The sequence below is a fragment of the Sorex araneus genome, chromosome 6 (genome assembly GCF_027595985.1).
Source record: "Sorex araneus isolate mSorAra2 chromosome 6, mSorAra2.pri, whole genome shotgun sequence".
Taxonomy (NCBI): Eukaryota; Metazoa; Chordata; class Mammalia; order Eulipotyphla; family Soricidae; genus Sorex; species Sorex araneus.
The window spans coordinates 116,496,240-116,517,256 of NC_073307.1; the positions used below are offsets into that span (position 1 = coordinate 116,496,240).

The 21,017-nt window shown below is 44.0% G+C and overlaps 1 protein-coding gene and 1 long non-coding RNA gene across 5 annotated transcripts in view; one reads left to right on the forward strand and one right to left on the reverse strand.

The window, feature by feature from the left end:
* Window positions 1–21,017, reverse strand: part of LOC101554146 (vitamin D 25-hydroxylase) — a 107,243-nt gene that overhangs the window by 36,481 nt on the left and 49,745 nt on the right. The gene's annotated exons all lie outside the window — the stretch shown is intronic.
* LOC129405824 (uncharacterized) lies at window positions 18,797–19,976 on the forward strand. Its single transcript, XR_008630779.1, has 3 exons — window positions 18,797–18,902; window positions 19,344–19,525; window positions 19,784–19,976. It is a non-coding gene; the product is annotated as an uncharacterized LOC129405824 (long non-coding RNA).

Genomic DNA, 21,017 nt, shown 5'->3' on the forward strand with positions numbered 1-21,017 from the left:
GTGGCAAGCCTTGTTATCTAATTATTCATGATGTGAGAAATAAGTTGCATACTAATTGGCCTCCTATGTTGCAAATATATTTGTGGTCACTCATTTTGTTAATTAAACTGAAATCTATTTTATTATTCATCACTCATCTTTTAATTTTTAATTTCAAATGCAGTTAAAACCACAACGACCAATTTTTAAATCTATTCTTTCAACCTAAAAGGTCTACATCCTTTACATCACTGCTTTGAGATCACACCTTGTTTCCAATGAGTCAGGGGAGAAGTTTTTTTGCATTTTCTAGTAGGATCTGGCATGGCTTAAGCTCCTGAGAAACCCCAAGAACCCAGAGGGCTGTTTATTAGTCCTGAGGAACGGGTATATAGAGTGTCTGAGCACTGACTGGATTTCTTCTGCAGCACTGACACGGAGAGTCGCCACTACCCTGATCACTCCCCTAAAGAGGAATCACGACTTCAACTTGCTGATGTAGTAATGAAAATCTATGCTTTGAAGATGAAGGCTACTGGGCTGCCACAGAAGAAAGAAGTCACTCGGTGAGATTCCAAACCTTCAACAAGAATTGTTGGGATAACACCTGGCAGTGCTTAGAACTTACTCTTGGCTCTGTGCTCAGGGATCACTCCTGGCGGGGCTTAAAGGACTCCTGCCAGGATATGGGGGAAGGGGGGCAAGGACTGAACCCAACAGGCTGTGTGCAAGGTTAAACACCCTACCCAGTATACTATCTCTCCAGTCTCGGCTCCAAACCTTTCCAGCACTCAAATGTCTCCTTGCTCCTCCTCTTGACACTATAGAAAAGTATATCACAAGAGGTGGGAGAAACACAGGTTCTTCATATTAACCCTACCCTAGGGCCCAGGTATTTACACCTGGTGATGAGTTAGTTCATGTGGTGAGACTGTTTAATCTCCAAAAAGATCCATTTCTGAAAGCAATTAGGCAAGGTATGGAATTGCCACTCTGGAAAATGGGCAGGAGTTCTGAGGCGGCAGACCTTCCAGCAATGGAAGAGTTAATTCGCGAAAGAATCAAGCTACCAGATGGGCTCCACAAATAGCAAGAGACTGTAGAAGTGTAGTCCACCTGGGGGTCCTACATATGGCATCGCTAGACTCCTATTAGATTCCATCATTATACACTTGCAAGGGAAGCCATCGACTTGTAGAGGGTGGCCAGGTAGAGCGATCACACTCTGCTTTAGATGGAGGATCTGTGCATGTGCAGTGCATGTTGTCACAGGTGCAAGATGAACATCTGAGTTCCATATCCCTGTGCATCCGAGCTTAGAGCACACACACCAGCTCGGGCAGAGCAGCTGGTTGGAACTGCATCCAGAGATCTCTCCAGAGCATGAAGACTGAACAGCTTTGAAGAATCACAGTGGGGTCCCCCGCCTCACTGGTCCCCTGCCCTCACCTGTCTCAGTTCAGCCTGCCCCTCGCTCTCCTACTGCAGGATGTGGGAGTGGCCCACCTGCCAAACCTGCACCGTGTGCCCCCTCCCTGGCCTAAACAACTGCATGAAAATACAAGGGGGCAGACTTGGTGATCCGCATGGAATCATTTGGTATCTTTCTTTCCCTTGCAGCCTGGACGTCTCCAGAGAGAAGCGGTGCAGTAATCTGAGCACGTGTGTGCTGGGCACGTACACGCAGGACCTCAACAGGTTTCACACGTTCCCTCAAACTGCAGTTGGGGTTGGAGCACCTGGCAAGAAGAGATTCATGCCCAACCGCATAAAGAGAACCTGGGGCTCTCACACCGGCAGGCTCCAGAATGTCTATTAAGCCTTCCCTCTCCTCATCCATTTTGGCTTTCTCTGGATCTTGATGCATGCGGTCCTCTGGTTCTTTTTGGACAAGTCAATGGCTTTCTTAAGAGGCACTAAAGCCTCAGACGGGAGGAGGAAAAGGACTTAAGAGTCCAGAAGAGAATCACCCAGTTAAGAAAGTAGGGAGGGGAGCCCTATGAGTTCCCTAAGGATTTCACAGCAGAGCCTCATAGTCTTGTTTCTGAGTGTAGTGATCCCCGGGGAATAAAAAGATCTTTCTAAAATGTTCTTGCTATGGTGGTTATTGCTGTGGTTCACATCTTAGTCTTCATGGATTCAGGGGCGTCTCCTTAGAAGTGTCTAAACAGTGCAGCCCCTCATAGGGCATGGCAGGCAATCCCTGAGACCAACCTCAGTCTGCAAGAATAGTTGGGCGAGGAGCAGAACTCCATGCAACAAACTATATTCCTCTTCCAGTGATCCGGAGAATTTTTTTTTCTTAAGACTGAGTATTCAGGTATATGAGAGCATTTGGTACATGTGAACATTTTATTGACTCAGGAAAGGTAAAGACAAGATAACTGCAATGGATCCTTAGTATCCGGTATTCTCAGACCCTAGTGAAACACTGGCATTGGTATTAATCCTAAACACCAATCCCAGCCTTAGTGATTATGTGTACATTTCTTCTTGACTTTGGTTTCCCCTCCCAATCCCTTTCTTTCTCCCCATAAGCAACTCCCTCACAAGCACCTTTCTCCAATCTGCAAAGCCTTTGATAATAATGTGTCATGATTTTGAATAGGGTCATAGGCAGGCAGACAGACCTAGAAAGGCCATCAGTAATCATACAGTGCCAATATTTTTCTTTATCTGAGGTTCAGGGAAGCACCTTACTCATATCCTGCAATAACTTTCAAATATTTATTTCACAAAAACGTATGGGGTGTGTTTGACACTAAGCATGAGTCTAACTGCTGAGAATAGTATAGTTGACACAAGAGACATAGATCTCTGCTCTCTGGAGCTCACATTTTATGTGAGGGAAGTTGAGGTGATAAATGCTTGGATCATAGGTACTGGGACTGGGAATAAACCTGGGGTTTCATAGGGTTCAGTGCCTTATTTAGTGTAGGATTTTCTCAGCACCAGTATCCCTATATTCTGCTAATGACAAGTTGAGTATAATTTTGGGCTGGAGCGATAGCACAGTGGGTAGGGTGTTTGTCTTGCACGCAGTCGACCCGGGTTCGATACTGAGAGTATCTCGCCCACACAGCAGAGCCTGGCAAGCTACCTGTGGCGTACTGGATATGCCAAACACAGTAACAAGTCTCACAATGGAGATGGTACTGGTATCCGCTCAAGCAAATCGATGAACAAGGGGATAACAGTGCTACAGTGACAGAGTATAATTTGCAATAGGTTAACAGTAGTTTCACAAGAGATAGTTTACTGAGGTTATCTAATCATCCCATCATACCCACAGACCTTAATCATTTCTTAAGGAACACGTACCTTGTTCCCATTATGAGGTACCAAACTGTACTGTAAAAGGTAGATCAGACCATACCCACCTTCTGGCAAACTATCCCCATTGACTCTCATCTGATGAACTGAAACCTTAAAGTACTGCAAAACACCAAGTGACCCCTGAGCAAAATGCAGGGAGTGAGTCCTGAGCATCACCAGATGTACCCCTAAAACCGAAATAGGAAAGAAGGAAGGAACGAAGGGAGGGAAGGAGGAAAGAAAATGCAGTCACTCTGTTCTATGAATAGGGGTATGATTTCAGCAATACTAAGCAAAGGTAATGAAACTATCAAAATATAATTCAAGATTATAAGTCTATATGCATGTTTGTAAAAGATTATAAAACTTAGTTTTAGTGTGCTTTCATAAACATGAAAAGTTCAAGTGTTCCCTTATACTGTGTGTAAAATTTTAGAGAAAGTTAAGACTTCTTTCTGTGTCTAAATGTATATAATTATTTTTGTTTCTGCATGGATTTATTAAAACATCTGGCCCAGAAATAGTTATGTATTAAGATAATTGTAGCAAATAAAAACTAGTTTGAAAAAATTAATGGTTTAGTTTTAAAGTACACAGGTCTCTCTAGAGTCATGAATTCTAAAAAGAAAGGCAATGATTTGATCTTGCAAGATTTTTTGACTAATATGGAGTTAAAACGTAGTTTATACTAATGATTTTCAAGTCATGATAGGAGGTAAATGAGTAAACCAAAATGTTAAAATATCTAGGAATATTTGGTCTTGGAACCTTTTGGTTACTTAAATTTCTAGAGCTACTTAGCGATAGTTAATGGACAATTTCAGACACCACCATAGCAATCTGAAGTCACAGCCCTATACCTTGATAAAAGCTTAGAGGATTATTACAAATCTACACATAGTTTAAGTAAAATGGTTAATAAAGGAAAATCTTTGTCAACAAATATATACCAAGTATTACTATCAGAATCCCTGGAGGCTTTTCTGACCCTCCCATCCCTGATATGTGTCCAGCCCAGGGATCAATCTCTTATTTACTTATCATTCTGCCCTAATACTCAAGGAAAAATAAAAAAGCAACATTATAAAACACAAGTGATTAAAATATATCCTTTTTGGTACTTACTGAAAAAACTGAGTAGTCAGATTTTCCAACTAAACAATGTTATCATTAAAACTCAAGAAAACTCAGGCCAGAGAAATATTATAGCTGTTTCTTGCAGACAGCTGGCCCGGGTTCAATGCCCAGCACCCCATGTGGTCCTCTAGGCATCATCAGGAATGATCCATGAGTGGGCCTGAGTACAGTCAGGTGTGCCCCCCAAGCCCAAAAATACACACACACAAAATCTCAATATAAAGGGAGAATTAAATTACCAATCCAAAGGCACTCATAACTATTTTCTTATAAATAAACAATACAAATATAAAATCAGTCCTACTTGGTATGTTAAAGTATCATAGGAAATACTGTTGCTGAAAACGCTTACCTATGTATATACATCTAAAGACTCTTATATGCTCTGGTTGCTTCTGGGTATTTTAGAAGCTGCTTGTACCAATCTAACAAACTTACATAGGTCCCAATGTGTTATAAGGAGATCCCTAAATTTTAACTGCAGAATTGCTCTAATACTCTTATTCAACAAAGTCTATAAAAAAGATCTTTGATGCTCCAGAGTACAACAAACAAAACTGGAGAAAAAATAAGGCACGTACATGACAGAAGACCGAGATCTTCTATATGAAGCCAAATAAACTAAGCATATAATTTTTACTACTTGAACTGTGTCTGTACATTTTACTTTTCACTCTTTCCTCTGACCTATGACACGCAGTGAACAGGTAAATTGCATCGTATCATGAGTAAAAAGATAAAGCATTTGCTTTTCTCTCCTTGACATTTAGACTATAAATATAAATATATATATATATATATATATATCACACCAAAACTTTGTATGCATACATGGAGGAAAAACTGATTGTGTTATTAAAATTTTGCAAAGGGTTTGGGTCTAGTAACAGGACAACAAAATGGCCATATAGATAGATACTTGGAAGCCTCAAGTAAAAAGTGATAAACTCTAAAATACAGAGGTCATACCCAATGTCTATTGAGACAGAGAAGGAAAGAAATCAAGGGTGGGGGGAGATGAAGGGGAAGAACAGAACAGGAAGTAATAGGTTAACTAGCATCAGGGCTTCAGTTATACCAGTGATATGAGAGGTAGAGCCATATATCCAAAACACAGATTCAACAGAACTGAACATATGACATCTAAGTCTCAACCACAGAAACTGTGCGTTATGACTGTCAAGTTGACAGGCTGGGGTGGAGTGAGGGTTGGGGCTGGGATGGGGAAGGAATATGGGAACAATGGTGGAGGGATGTTGATGTTGATGGTGGGACTGGTACTGAATTATTGTTTGCCTAAAACCATCAGTAACTTTGTAAATCGGGGTGCTTTAATAAAAATTTAAAAACAAATAAAAGAAAATATAGAGGTCACAGATGGATCCAGTAGTAGTATTCCGGGCATTTGACTCTCAGTTGCCCTAGAGTTCTGGATTGTTTTATTCCTTAGCACCCATCACGGGTTCCACCAGGGGACTCAGATAGATCTGAACCAGGGAAAATGCCACTCCAGCAATGACAGCGAGAGCCCTAGGCCTCAAGATACACTGGTATGTATCGGTATACGGGCACTGTCTTAAAAGCCTCTGACCAAAAGAAAATGTACTTGTGCCTCCTTCAACACCTAGAAGAACTCTCTGGGATTAAGTGAACTAAAAGTGACTGGCCTGAGACCTAGAGTTGAAAAATGTGATCCAATTCTTCCTGGGAAAAGCTGCCTTGCTCTAATTCAATGAGGTCTAAAGTTATACATTACTACCGCTGTACTTTACTGCACCTATGCAAAATAACTAACGTGTTTACTGAAAACAAGCTTCATTTGTTACCATAATTATAAAGCTGGAGAAAAAAAATGCTTGTACGTAAAAAAACAAATTCTATGTAAAAAAGCAAACTTTATCCCCATAGATGGATAATACCTTTCTGTTAGAATCCAAGATAAAATCAGCTTGCTTTTATCCCTTTAAAATCATTCAGTAGGGTTGGTCCTAGGTACCCAGGTTTCAGTCAAGCTTTTAACAGTGGTCTTGTTTACCTACCTATAATTGCCTCGCTGGAAAGGACCTCTCCTTCTCAATACTGCCTCCCCATCCCTCACCTCCACCCCCGCCACTATCACAACCTCAGTCTGGGTCAGTTCTCTCCTTGCGTTGCCTTTGGCCCTTTGTTAGTACTTTGCCATCTAGCTTTCAGTCCCACATATGAGAAAGATCTTTCCACATGTATCCCTTTCTCTCTCCAAACAATTTCATTTAGCATGATGGCCTCTAGTTCTATCCAGGTTGGGGCAATCTGCATGATTTTGTCCTTTCTTAGAGTTGCATAATATTCCTTTGAGTAGATATACAGCAATTTATTGCTCCATTCAATTGGGCACTTTTGTTGTTCCCTTATCTTGGCTCTTGTGCTACATACTGTGATAAGATTAGAACATATCCTTTCAAATTAATGTTTCAGTTTGGGGGATAGATGCCAAGAAACTGTATCTTTAGGTTATTTCTATTTCTTGTTTTGGGTTTGGGGACATGCATGGTAGTTCTCTGGGCTAACTCCTGTTTTTGTGCTCAGCCATCACTTTTGGCACGGGGGAACCACATAGGGTGCTCAGGATCAACTGCCAGATGGCAATGTAGAAGGTAAGCACCCTGTCTGCTGTCCTATGTCTTTGTCCCCTGTCCTACTCCTAATATTTGGAGAAATTTCATTTTACTTTCTATACAGGCTGAACCAGAAGACATTCCCACCAACAGTGGATGGGGTCTCTTTCTCATCAACCTCGGCTACACCCGGTCATCTCCGGCCAACTAAGGCTTGACCCTTTTCCGAGCGCGCCCCCTGCTGCCCTTGCAGCCCGGAAGGCCCTGCTCGCTGGCACCTCCAAGTGAGCTCTGGGTCAGCTTGCAGGGTCACTACTGCCTGGTGGGGGAGCTGAGCCCCTGCTTTCACTCTGTCATCTTTGTTTTATATATATTTTTAATCTTTTTATTTTTTTGCTTTTGGGGTCACACCCAGCGATGGTATGGGGTCACTCCTGGCTCTGCACTCAGGAATTACCCCTGGCCGTGCTTGAGGGGACCATATGGGATGCTGGGAATCGAATCCGCATCAGCCGCGTGCAAGGCAAACGCCCTTACCCGCTGTGCTATCACTTCAGCCCCTCACTCTGTCATCTTTGGGGGAACAGAGCTCCCCTGGTAATTTGGGGGTGCCGAGGGTAGCACCATGTTGTAGGCAAGCGCCTCAAAAAACAATTCCCGGGGGCAGAATTACTGAGTGGGTAACTGAGAACTGCAGACTGGGGATAAATAAAAACCCCACCAACACCCAACCAAAGACTCCCCGCAGAATCTGGCACTCCCTGCCTCTAGTACTCCCTGCCCTCCCCTCTCTAAAAGCTGAGGCTTAAGTCAAAGCTTATACACACGGAAAATAATTTTTGTCTCCCGCTGCTCTCCACATTAGATAAGGGGTGCCTGCAGTTATCAGGGGCCCCCTTTGCAGGCCTTCTCACAAATGTGATTACCCTCTTCCTGTGTGTTCACAAAACACCATCTACCCACACTTTTCCAACCCCCCCCTCAACGTTTTGGTTTTTTTTTGCTTTCAATGAAATTTTATTTGAACACTGTGATTTACGAAGTTTTTCACAGTACACATACTGTACTGTGTATTCAGTAAGAATGCAGATATTCAGTATTCCAACACCAGCTTCACCACCACCAAAGTGCTCTTTCCTCCATCAATGTCCCCAGCTTCCCACACACCCCTCAATTTTGCTCCCTTAGCAGGCACAAAATCATTTATTTTATATTGCATGTTACGTGTATCTAGTAAAGGTGTTGCTAAAATCATGGTCTGAGAATTTATGGAGCTGCTAGGTGGTGCCCCGAGTTTTCTGTGTTGTCATTTTCACTCATTAAGCTTAGTACATTACAACTCAATTTTCCCAATTTTCATTGTGTGTTTGTTTCTAGGCCACATATGTGACCCTTCTGGCTCTGCACTTGGGAATTAATTCTGGTAGGCTTCAGGGAAGCTGGAGATTTTTCCCTGTATGGATGCATACAAGGCAAGCACCCTACGCACTGTACTATCTCTCTGGTCTGTCCCTTCTAATTTCCTGTGTTTCTGCTAGGCTGTGAAGTCTGGGAAATGTGGAGGTGTTGTGGGACCACATCCTTCAGCATCTTTGGAGCTGGAACAATCAGTTCTGTGTCTCTCTGGGATCTCTCAGAGGTCAGTCGTGAAGCTGAGCCATCCTTCTGGCAATGGTGGGAGCCAGGCGTGGGTGGGTGGAGCACTGAGACTTTGGCAGGTCTGGTCTGTCCCTAAGCCCCACTAAGGTTCTAGGAATCTGTATCCAGTGGTGGCCAGACCTACGTGATATAGCTCAGCTGTTGACATCTCTCCAAGATTAGTCTTGAAGCTGAGCCATTTCTCCCACCCCAGAATTTTACTAGCTCCCCCCTTCAGAGAGCATGCCCGCCACCTAATTGGAATATCTTAATTGGATGGTCATTTGTCACTTTGGGGCCTGTCTCTTCGTGGGGCAAGTTTCCCTAGATCTTATTCCTCAATGGGGACAAGGGGACAAACCCCACATCAAGTCCCTTGCCACCCTTGATGGGTCAGAGAAACAGTTTGAGTAAATCCATCGTTTGACAATGTGTGTGCGTATGTGTGAGTGGCCACCACTACGTGTGAAGTCAATTTACTTTGTCTGGAAGCCTGTGTCAAAGCCAAGTTAGGGTCTGGATTGGGAACCACCATACTCAGGTCTGTTTTCACTTCTAATCTACCAGACATCCTGTTCAAATCTATTTTTAACTTACAAAACAAGCTACATCATCATTAACTTATAAGACAAGGTACTGGGGATCAGAGCAATGTGCAATCTACAATTTAAAAAATCTAAGTGTCCCTGAGCTGGAAAAGTTGAGTTCTGCCCAACTTGTGACCCTCCTCCCATGACTCTGGGAGGGCAAGGTAGTTAAATTATTAATGGGGTTGTGTAGTATATAATGTGATTACAAGTTTGGGAAATTCATGTGTGGCATCTAGAATCTAATAATAAAATAACATCATAGGTCTATCAATATTCCTTGGCTCCAGGGAATATAAGGCCTACTTAAAACTGTTAAAATGTTCTTTTGTTTTGTCTTATGGTGTGTGACCTGAATCTTTTGAATAAAAACAAAAACAACAAATGTTTATTCATGTGTTTGTATAACTATTTAGAAGATTTCAAAACTTATTATGGAGTCCATAAAAGTAATGGAGCTTTTATTCTAAATTTCTCATAAGTGCTAAATGTAATAAAATAATGGTCTAAAAACTATTGAGTAAAAAACATTAAAAATAGCAGAGCTTTATCTTATAGGTGCAAACCCATTTCAATCAGAAATTAAGTTTGTTTCATGAAAAGAAGTATAATTTCAACAACATAAAGCAGAGGTATGAACTACGTAACTGAAATCTAAGAAACTTTTTGTGTCTCTTCATAAACATAAAATATCTCAAACGTTCCCTTGTACTGTATCTAAATTTTAGTGAAAAGTAAGAGACTTTTTATCTGTCCAACTATTATGACAAAAAACAGTAACAAGTATCATAATGGAGATGTTACTGGTGCCTGCGCAAGCAAATCGATGAGCAACGGGATGACAGTGATACAGTGATATTATATATTTATATCACTATCACTGCCATCCCGTTGTTAGTCAATTTACTTAAGTGGGCACCAGTAACGTCTCTATTACACTCAACCCTGAGATTTTAGCAGCTTCTCCTTACTTGTCGTTGGGGTCAGGGGAATGAGACCTGATTTTTGGTAACTGAACTTGTTATTGTTACTGTTTTTGGCATATCGAATACGCCATGGGTAGCTTGCCAGGCTCTGCCGTGCGGGCGGGATACTCTTGGTAGCTTGTCGGGCTCTCCGAGAGGTATGTATATATCTTTTACTGTATTTGAGATATGAATATGCCATGGGGAGCTTGCAAAGCTCTCCCATATGGGCAGGAAACTCTTGGTAGCTTGCCAGGTTCTCCCAAAGGCAGAACCAGGCTATAAGGTGTCCGGAAGCTTGGTCTTATAGTCTCTGGATGTTGGCCGTTGGTGGGATTACATTGCGCTGGAAACAGTTTGTAGGTGTGGCTGCCAAGCTACTAGAAAATGGGGGGTCTGGGTGGAGAAGGCCCAGTCCCAATCAGAGCAGGCTTGGAGATCTCAGCTCTGGGTCCCACATACCTGGGTTCCTCTGCCAGTCCCTTCATCCGAACGTGTGGAGAGTGGCCTTGAGCATGGCTGTGGCTGGGTTCCAGAGGTCTTCAACTGTTAAGGCTCTGCTTGGGACGGGGAGGGAAAGGCAACCCGTCCCCTCCAAGGGGCCCTGGTGAAGACAGCCAGACATGGGGGGCAAGAGACTCTGCGTCGCTCTCTTCCAGGAGCTTGGACTTATAAATATATAATATATAAAAATATATTTGCTAGTCTCTTGGTTTTCATTAATATACACACACATATATATCTTCTGAATGGTTTCATTAAAATAGCTGGCCAAACACTAGTTATGGCTGAAGATAATTGTGGTAAATAAAAACTGGTTTGAAAAAGTAATGGTTTAGTTTAAAACCTTCAGGTCTCTAGAGTAACAATTTCTAAATTGTTAGAAAAGGCAACTGATTTAATTTTGCAAGATTTTAGTTTGTACTAGTATTAAGGTAAAATGAAGTTGCTTTTACTAATAATTCTCAAGCAAGATTGAGAGGTAAAGGAATAATCTAAAATATTAAAATACAGAGGAATATCTGGTCTCTGAAAGATTTTTGGTAACTGAAATTTGTAGAGCTACTAGAAAGTTAATGGGTCATTTCAGACACCACTATGATAAACTGAAGCCATAGCACTATGTCTTGGTAAAAGCTTAGAGGATTAATCTAACTTAATGTATATTATTAGACACTCTGCTTTCTGCCTCCAGGTCTGTCTCCAGTACAGGTTCTTATGACCCTGTAAACACAGTTCTCACCCTATCTTTCTTCTCCCTTCAATTAAGCTGGTCACATTTTCTTCCTCTTCCAGGAAGGGAAATCTGACCGAAGGTTCAATTGTGTATGATGAGAACTCCATCTGTCCCTGCTGAAACCCCAGGCTAGCTGAGAGAGTCATCTCTCAAGCAGGTATTGCCCCTGGCAGTCCTTTCCTGTTCTGCTAGCGCATCGTCAGATATACTTCCAGCACAATGCTCCCCGCCTCTCCGGGAACAGCTAGCAAATGTGACCAGTGTCGCAGCCTACAAACTAAACCACTATGCCTCTGGCAATTGTGACCCATTCACTGACACCTGCGTGTGGCACAGAAAGCACACTTCTGAAGAAGTCGTGTGTACCAATATTGGACCTGGCTGACCGCCCCACATAGGGACCTAATTAATGACAGCAGGACTGGAACCACAAGCCTACAGCCCAAACACCTTCAAAATACTGAAATCCTGACTAGACAGATACCTCTGAACACTATGCTCATTGCAAATAGTGACAATGTAATTGCAAGATGGAAGCCTTGTTCCCATTGCATAGCTGGGAACTCTGAGGCATAGGGGTAACCGGCCATAATCCTACTGCCAAGAGCTGCAGAGCTGAATTGAGTTCTTCCCCTTCTTTTCCCTTCTCTTCTTCAGCTTCCACCAGCAGTCCAAAGCCTGAAAGTTTCACCTTGCTGGAGCTTTGCTCAGCCCACCCTGCATTAACATCCCCCCCCCCCCCCCCCCGCCTAAATCTCTGGAGGATGGAGGTCTAGGGTCAGACCTGGGGTAGGTCGCAAAAGTGCCTTGGATCCAGGACCCCACTCTACGAGAGAGCGCTACCGCGCAACAGGTGGGGGTCCGTCCAAAACACTGCAATCAATAGCTGAATTTTTCCAGCTAAATTCAGTTTCCCTCACATTTTCAGGTTCTTCCGCACTTTTGCGAGTCCGCATCGCCCCCCGCCCCTCCATCAATGACCTCAATGCAAATACAAGTGCTTTGGGCGCAAGTGGGTGACACAATCCCTGTGGCGCAGCATCTTCCCTCTCATTGGCTGCCGGGAGCCCCAGCCTCAGAGCGGCGGGAATAAGAGCAGCTGCCTGGTGCTGGGAGGCACCAGAAGCACTGCCCAGCGCCCAGCTGCTACTGCTTCCCCAGACACCTGAGACTCTGCCTCTGCCCCCATCTCTGCCTGCCAGGTGAGCTTCAGTATGCCCGCGTAGGCGTGCGATTCTGTTCTCCTGCCCGCCCTTCTCTCTCCCTTAGTCTCTTTCTAGGGTTCCAACTCGTCTGTCTGTCTTTATCCGCTGCCTGAGTCTCTGTATTCATCTGTGACTCTCAGAGTTTGTCTCCAGGTAATCCCGGACAGTCTCAACCTGGAGACTTATGCACTAAAATGAGGCGGTCTCACCGTCTCTTTCTCTCCCCGTATTTTTAGCAATGTCGGGACACGCAGGACTGCGCGCTCCGAGCACTGCGCGCTCAGACCGCGCGCTCCTACTGCGCGCTCAGAACAGGTTTCTCTGTAGAGTAAGTCCGCAGACTGTATGTGTGATCGGCAGTTTTCCGCAGATTTGTGCTCCCAGTGGGTCCCGCGAACGTAGTTCTCCAGGAACGACACAACCGTAGGCAGAGGCAAGACCCAAATCCAGGTCTGAGGGCACTTAGAATCTGAATGCGCAGGTACGGACTTTATTCTCTCTTTACAGAGAGGCGCGATGAGTTTCTGGAAGATCACCTCCTTCCTGATTCTCAGCATCCTGGCCCTGTACCATTTGGGCTTTCTGGATACCGATGATGGCAGGTAAGACAGCTTTTTGGACCATAGTCCCAGGGGTCAGACACTCTTTAAGAGAAGTATGGTGCGTTTGTTAAGGACTAACAGTGGGCTGGGTACAGGCAATTGGCAGTAAGGGGTCGGGTGGAGAAAATGTATGATTTCCTGATAAGATGTTACTTTATAATTGACTTGTGATGTACAATATTCTTTACTGTAAATTTTAGTGAGTCAAGAATGCCTTTTTTGACTGATTTTAATTTTTAAACCAAACTATACTATGCATAGTTCACTGTTTTTCTATTTTTTTCATAATGTGAGAAATGAGTTGAATGCTAAAGTTACTGCCATGCTGCAAATAAATCTGTGGTCATTAATTCTCATATGTGATCTGTTCATCTGTTTCTTAATCTCTTATAGATTACGTTTACTAAGTTGAAGTAAATGTCTGACCTCCGACACCCCATATAGTTCCTGAGCCCACAAAAGGTTATCCCTGAGTACAGAGCCAAGAGTCAGCCCTGCGCACTGCCAAAATGGGGAGGGGGGAAAAAAACTCAAGCCTTTCCTAAGCTTGCAAGATCTACATCCATTATACATTTCTCCTGAAGAATCAGGGAAAAGTCCTCTCTTGCTGTCTTGTGGGAATTGGCACAATAATATTCCCCTGAAAAACTGAAAAGCTGGCTGCTGTTCTTAGGGATGCGATGGATAGTGTCTTTAAAACTTGAATAAGATTTCTTCTTTTTGTAGCGCTGATGAGAACGGCCAACCTGAGGACGAGGAACCAATATACGTGGTGGAAGATGTCCGAGATCTTTTCTGAGGATGCAGGAGAAAGGGGTTTCCAGGTGAGATTCCCCACCTGTTCTAAATGAGACAGGATGAGACATCCCCATCTTTTTAGCACCATAGGAAAGTATTTCCTCAAGGGCAGGAGAAAATCAGTCAGGCTTGAGTGCACAGGTCGCACGGGTGACGGCTTCAAGTGGAGAGACTTTGTTTAGACCATGTGTAAAAAAATCCATTTATGAGAGCATCTGGGTAAGGTGTGGAACTTGGGAAAGGGGTGGCAGTTCTGAAAAGAAAATTGTCCCGTATTGGAGGAGTAAGACTGGGAAGAATTAATCCAGCAGGTGGAATCTGTTGATCACAGGATAGTGTAGAAATCTGGTCGACCTGTTATCCTACACAAGCCATTCTCACACACCTGTTACACGCCTGCGAGAAGTTTTTAACACTAAGGTCCCTGAGAAGGCTCGTGGCCTCAGCAATACTCTCACTGACAGGTCATGTTCTCTCCCCCCTGAACGTCAACATCGCTGCTCAGAGGAGATTTCACAGTAGTGCCATGTGCATGCTCCATGACCTGGGGGGAAGTGCTGAGCACATATGGGAAGGACATCAGGATATTGTTTGCCTCATAATTATATGTAACTAAATTTTGGATTCTTTTTTCTTCTCAGGTCCCCAAGAGGCTGAACTCTACTATCAATTAAAAATGACGGCAATTCATACAAAAGCATGCATGAAACAAATTTAACCTTAAAAGCAGCCTCCCTTTCTCTCTGAAATAAATAAAACTAAAGGCAGAATAAAAGTCATTGTGTGCCTCTTTTTTTTTTTATATATACTCGGTTCGGTATTGCATCAATATAATGACATGTCATAGCTCATCTGGTAGCAAATCTGGGTCCTGGCCCACCAACTCATGCCATGTTGGTGACGTTGGTAATCCTTAGCAAGAGAAATCACTGGCTGGGGGGGAATATGGGGACCTGTGGGATGTTGTTATGCCCACATCACTCTGTGGGGAAGTGTCAATACAGTCCTTTGTGGACTTCAGCTGGATGAAAAATAGATTTTGATACACAGGGTGTATCCTGTTGCTTGTCCTGTTCCGTGAGCACTGGGGACCACTGAGCACTGCTGACCAGGTGATTCAAATGAGCCAAAGCAGGTGCTTGGGATGGGATGTGTGTGTCCCATACCTTCCTATTCTGGTGATGGGATCCTTCCTGGAATTAACCCTGTGCAATTCACAGCCTCATTTTCATTCATTTTCTAAGTATCCAGGGTTTCAGCTGAGAGATTAGGGGTTTTACTTGCAAATTCATTCTATTCCTCTCCATAAAGCCCCCACTGAGTGTACCCAAACCATGCAAAGTTCTTCAGTACAATGTTTCGGGATTTAGAATAGGGCCACAGAGTGGCAGACCTGGAACGGTCATGAGTGCCACTTCTTGCACAGCTCCTGCAGTATTTATTTCACAAATACTTACAGGTTGTGTGCTGGGTACTGTGCACAATTCTAGCCACCAAGGATACTGCACTTCCCATAAGAGACACAGCTCCCTCTTTCTGGAGCTCATATCCTATGTGGCAGAGTTTGAGGTGACAAATGCTTGGGAATTATAGATGCTCACTTTGGTAAGGAATCTGGAATTTCATAGAGTCCAATCCTTCACTCAGTATAGAATTTCTCAGCAACCACCACCCGAGATTGTGCTGGAATTGCTACTGACAGCTGCTAACTTTAAATTTCAATGAGTTAGGCAGTAATTTCTCTGGAGCTACTTTATTAGGGTTATTTAGTGATTCCCCCCTTCCACCCATTACTAAATTCCACACCCCCCACCATTTAAAAAAAATTGTTCCTGACCCAGCCAACACCTGCCCTGTTTCTTCCTTTCGCCCTTATTATACTTGTCATACTTTGCTATTTGCTGATTACCTAAACAATCTCATAAACAAAACAATGGCAATTATTATTTGATATATTGATATATTGATCCTAGACATAACAGACTTCTCTGGCACCCCTTAAAAATATATATTTATTGAGTGAAGTTCTCTGATCAACGTTTAGGTTTTCTCGATGAAATATTTTTTCAGGCTAATTTTTTAAATTGTATCATCTGGGTGGTAAACTGCCCAAGTAACAAAGACTCCCTCAGTGTCTACTAATTACTCTGGTAATCACTGTCACCAGTGATCTGGTTTCTTGCCTCTAATCACTGTCACCAGTGATTTGGTTCCTTGCCTCCAAGTCTCCAGGAAGCTTTCTTACCTCTGAACACAGCTCTCACCCTATCTTTTCTCTCCCTGCACTTATCTGACTACATTTTCTTCACCGCCCAGGCAGAGAAAACAAATTATTTCAAAACCGAGAACAGGGTGCTTTCTAGGAGTGACGCCTGTGATTAGGAAAGTGACTTTAAATTTGGAAGGGGAACAGCAGATGTTAGTTTGGGGTCCAGGTGAGATTCACCGACAGTGACGGTAATATTGTTTGAAAGCCCACCTGTCCACTATGGACATTACTTAACTGATTCAGAGCTCATCAAGTAACAAGTAGGATTTATTTAAACCACTAGTCACAATATATGATGCAAGTACTCTGATCCACAAAGATAAGAATAAGGAGTGCATACGGCAATCAAACCACTACATGGAGAAAGAAAGAGCAGAAACAGATGGGAACACTGTCCCCATTGCAAAGGTGGGAAGACTGAGGCTCAGGGTACTAGTGTGGAATCCTACTGACTGGATCTGGATAGGTGAATTGAGGTATTTTTTCTCTTCCCATTACTGTTTACCGCCAGTCTTCCAGTTGCTCAAATAAGTCACCTTGCTGGTTTCCCCGGTCACCCTAACCAGCATTTACCTAGGTGGTGGCTGAATAGGTTCAAAATGGAACAAAGAATACTGCAGTCTAAATCGTGCTGTGGATCTAGTGAGGCACCAATGGAAACTATCAAAAGCAGAAAGTTTCCCCGAAGAACAAATAACTTCCACCCTGCATCACTGATTGTCTTGGCCCCTGTAACCCTTGGCGCGACAGGGTCCCGCTGTGTTTGACTGCTGGCCCTTTTGTCAGACAAACACTGGTTTCTGTGCGCCCTCCCCCCTAAAAGACAAAGAAACTATTTGAAAGTTTCTGCTCTCAATTTTAGGTTTTTGGGGGATTTTTTGGGTTTTTTTCTTTTTTTTTTTTTTTTGTTCCACCACCCTCCTTCCGTCAATGACCTCAATGCAAATACAAGTGTGATGGTCCCATTGGATTCTTTACTTGTGGACGCAAGTAGCTGACACAATCCGTGGGGCGCGAGATCTTTCCCCTCATTGGTTGCCTGGAGCTCCTAGACCACCCCAGCCCCGAGCGGCGGGAATAAGAGCAGCTGCCTGGTGCTGGGAAGCATCACAGGCACTGCCCAGCGCCCAGCTGCTGCTGCTTCCCCAGACACCTGAGCTGCCGCCTCTGACTGCGCCTCTGCTCCCAGCCTCGGGCTGCCAGGTGAGCGCCGGTATGCCGGTATTCCCCTTAAGGTGCTAACTGAGTTGGCTGTCTTTTCTCCCTCTTCCCTTCTCTCTCCCCCTAAGTCTCTCTTTCCAGACTTCGCTCACTTCAGTCGGATTTTTTCGCCGGGATTCCACGCAGACTCCTGCACAGGTAACACGGGGCGATCTCAGCCTAGGGTCTCTCCTAGCGCTGAGTCCCCCTGGTCTCGGTGCATGTGTGCCTTTTCTCCCCCTGATCTTGGGATGCGAGCTCCGGAGCAGGAGCCCCGCGCGCTCTAAGACCGCGCGCTCTCAGAGCACTTCCAGGAGTTAAGTCTGCAGACTGTGCGCTGTCATGACTAGTTCCCTCTGAAGGTGAACTCCAGGACGGCAGCTCCTGAAAGCGAGAAGCTCCTGGGGAAATAGGTTCTCTGGGAATTAAAGAATTTGCAGGTAGCGGCGGAACCAGAGTCCAAGTCGGGCGCTCTTAGAATTTGAATAGCACAGAGGGTGATTTTATTCTCCCCTTACAGAGAGGCACCATGGGGTTCTGGAAGATGACTCCCTTTCTGGCTCTTGGCATCCTGGTCCTGATCCATATGAGCCACCTCCAGGCTTCCCCTATCAGGTAAGAGAGCGTCAGGTAAGAGAGCGCTCGGGAACACTTTCCCCACTGCCTCTGAAAAAGAAAATGTCACGCTCCCCCAATAGTGTTCAGGGAACCTTAACAGTAAGAGTCTTCATAATCTTGATAGAATCTGGGTCGTATGTGCAAGGCAAGCATCTCATCCACTGTATTATCTCTCTGGACTGATATTTTTCTATGTAAACACGTTAGCTGACAACTGAATGTACTATTCAGTGAGTTTCAACAAAATGCCAATGCTGCTTTAAAATAAGGTTAGACTCTTAGGTCTCCTTCGATCAAATTCATTAGTTTGCCATGTGATGGACAAATCTATTTTTTCCACTCTTGCAGATCATATTAATAACAACGCCCTTTGATTTTAGCACTAATAATATTTTTTCATTTAATTTTTAATACAGACCGTACCTAAAGCTTAGGGTGACAAAAATTCTGGAAGCTTAACTTTTTAGAAGCCTTCAAGATCTATATGCATCACAACTGATGCATGCAGACTGCACATATCCTCCTGAGAAGCCGTAAGAACCTGCAGGCTATACCTAAGTCCTGCAGACGAGAAAGGCATCTGCAAATATTCTGAACCTTAAGTGGCTTTCCTTTATCTGCAGCACTGACATGGAGCCCACCCCCAATCCTGAGCTGGAGGAAAAGGTGCTGTCCCGGCTGGCCGAAAAGGTGAAAGCCTATGCTCTGATGGAGGAGGCTGAGGAGCTGCTCCAGGATGGAGAAGAGGACTCCAGGTGAGGCCCCAGACCTGCCTGGCACAGGGCGTCTCCTCATTCTTCCTCCTGACACCTTAGGAAGCTGTTAAGTGGTTATGAGGAGCTTAGAGTGCTTCTGCTCACCCTATGCAGGGGCACAGCCATGCACAGGTTCCACGGGTGACTATTCATGTGGAGAAACATGTTTAGTCACCTTGTAAAAAGGTCCATTTCTGAGATCCCTGAAAAAGGCATGCAATTTCCCACTCTGGAGAATGGGTGGGAATTCTGAGGAGGTCGACTTCCCAGCAATGAAGGAGTTAATTCTGATCAGAATATAGCCAGCAGAGGAGACCTAGAGATCTCAAGGTGTGGGGAGAGATTTAGACTGTCTCTGACCCAAGAGTGGTCTGGGCAGGTGTGGGCCCCTACATCCTCTCACTTAACAGCTGTTCTCTTTCTCTTCACCCTGCGCATCAGTGTCACTGTCCAGAAGAGAGCCTGCAACACTGCTACCTGCCTGCTCCACAGGATGGTGGAGACAGTGAGCGCCAACCAAAATGGGGGAAGGAACTACCTGCTGCCCTTCAACATGGGCTTCAGGGTGTTTGGTGGACGCCGCAAGTTCCGTAAGAACTGAGCAGTGACGTGACTCCAGGAAGGTCATTACCCTTGTACTCTGGGATAGGGAGGGGTGGGTGCAAGGTATTGTAAAGTACAATCTTTTCTCTCTGAGGCCCAGTAGGAAAAAGAAATCCTCAGGGGAGGGTGTTTGCTTTCCTTGAGATTCAGTTTCCCTATTTGTAAAATTGAGGCTAACAGTATTTTTAAGTTGGTATTAATATAAAAAATAATGTGTTAGAATATAATTTTTCTCATAATTAAATGTAACTAAATTCTTGATTCTTTTTTCTTCTCAGGTCCCCAACTGAAATCTACTTTCAATTTAAAACAACAGCATGCATGAAACTTAAATTCATCCTTCCTGGTATTGAAGCCTCCCTTTCTCTCTGAAATAAATAAAATCTAAAGGCAAAATAAAAGTGAATGCAATGATCTTGTGTGCCTCTCTCTTTTATATACTCGGTTCGGTATTGCGTCAGTATAATGACATGCCATAGCTCATCTGGTAGCAAATCTGGGTCCTGGCCCATTAACTCATGCCACACTGGTGACCTTGGTAATCCTGGGCAGCAAGAGGGATCACTGGCTGAGGGGGACATGGGGACCTGCGGGATGTTATTATGCCCACAACACAGTATCAGTACAGTCCTTTGTGGACTTCAGCTGGATGAAAGATGGATTTTAATACACAGCGTGTATTCTGTGGCTTGTCCTGTGAGAGCACTGGGGACCACTGAGCACTGCTCAGGTGATTCAAATGAGCCAAGGCAGGTGCCTGGGATGGGTTGTGTACATCTGTAACTTCCTATTGTGGTGATGGGATCCTTCCTGGAATTAACCCTGTGCAAGTCAGAGCCTCACTTTGATTCATTTTCCAAGTATCCAGGATTCCAACTTAAGAGATCAGGGGTACATTTCTCCTTGATTCTCGTTTTCCCTTCCAACACTCTCCTTTTCTCACCATAATCACCCTGGATGAGGCCCTGATGAATAAGGCGTTGGTCTGGGATAGGGCACAGAGTGGGAGGCCTGCAAAGGTCATCAGTAACCATCCAGAGCCACTTCTTTATTTTCTGCTTTGGTCTTGCAATAAATTTCAGAAATTTACTTCACAAATACTTAGGTGGTTTGTGCTGGATGCCAAGCAGGAATCTAGGCACCAATAATATTCCACATCACGCAAGGTATATAGATGACCACTCTCTGAAGCTCCTATTTTAAAGGGTTAATATGATAGATGTTTGAAGTCACAGGTGCTCGGTTTGGTAAGGAGCTGAGCTTTTATGTGACCTAATAGTGCCCTATTCACTATAGGAACTTCCCAGCACCAACATCCCCATATTCTGCAGTAACTACTGGTGACAAATTACTTACTGTAATTTGCAAGGAGTCGAACAGCAGTTTCACTGGAGTGAATTCATTTGGGGCTATTTAGTCATCTCCATTTCTATCCTCTGACAAGTTTTTCCTTGAAAAATTTCTATAGAATTTTTTTTCTTTTCTGGTGTTTGGGTCACACCCAGCTGTCCT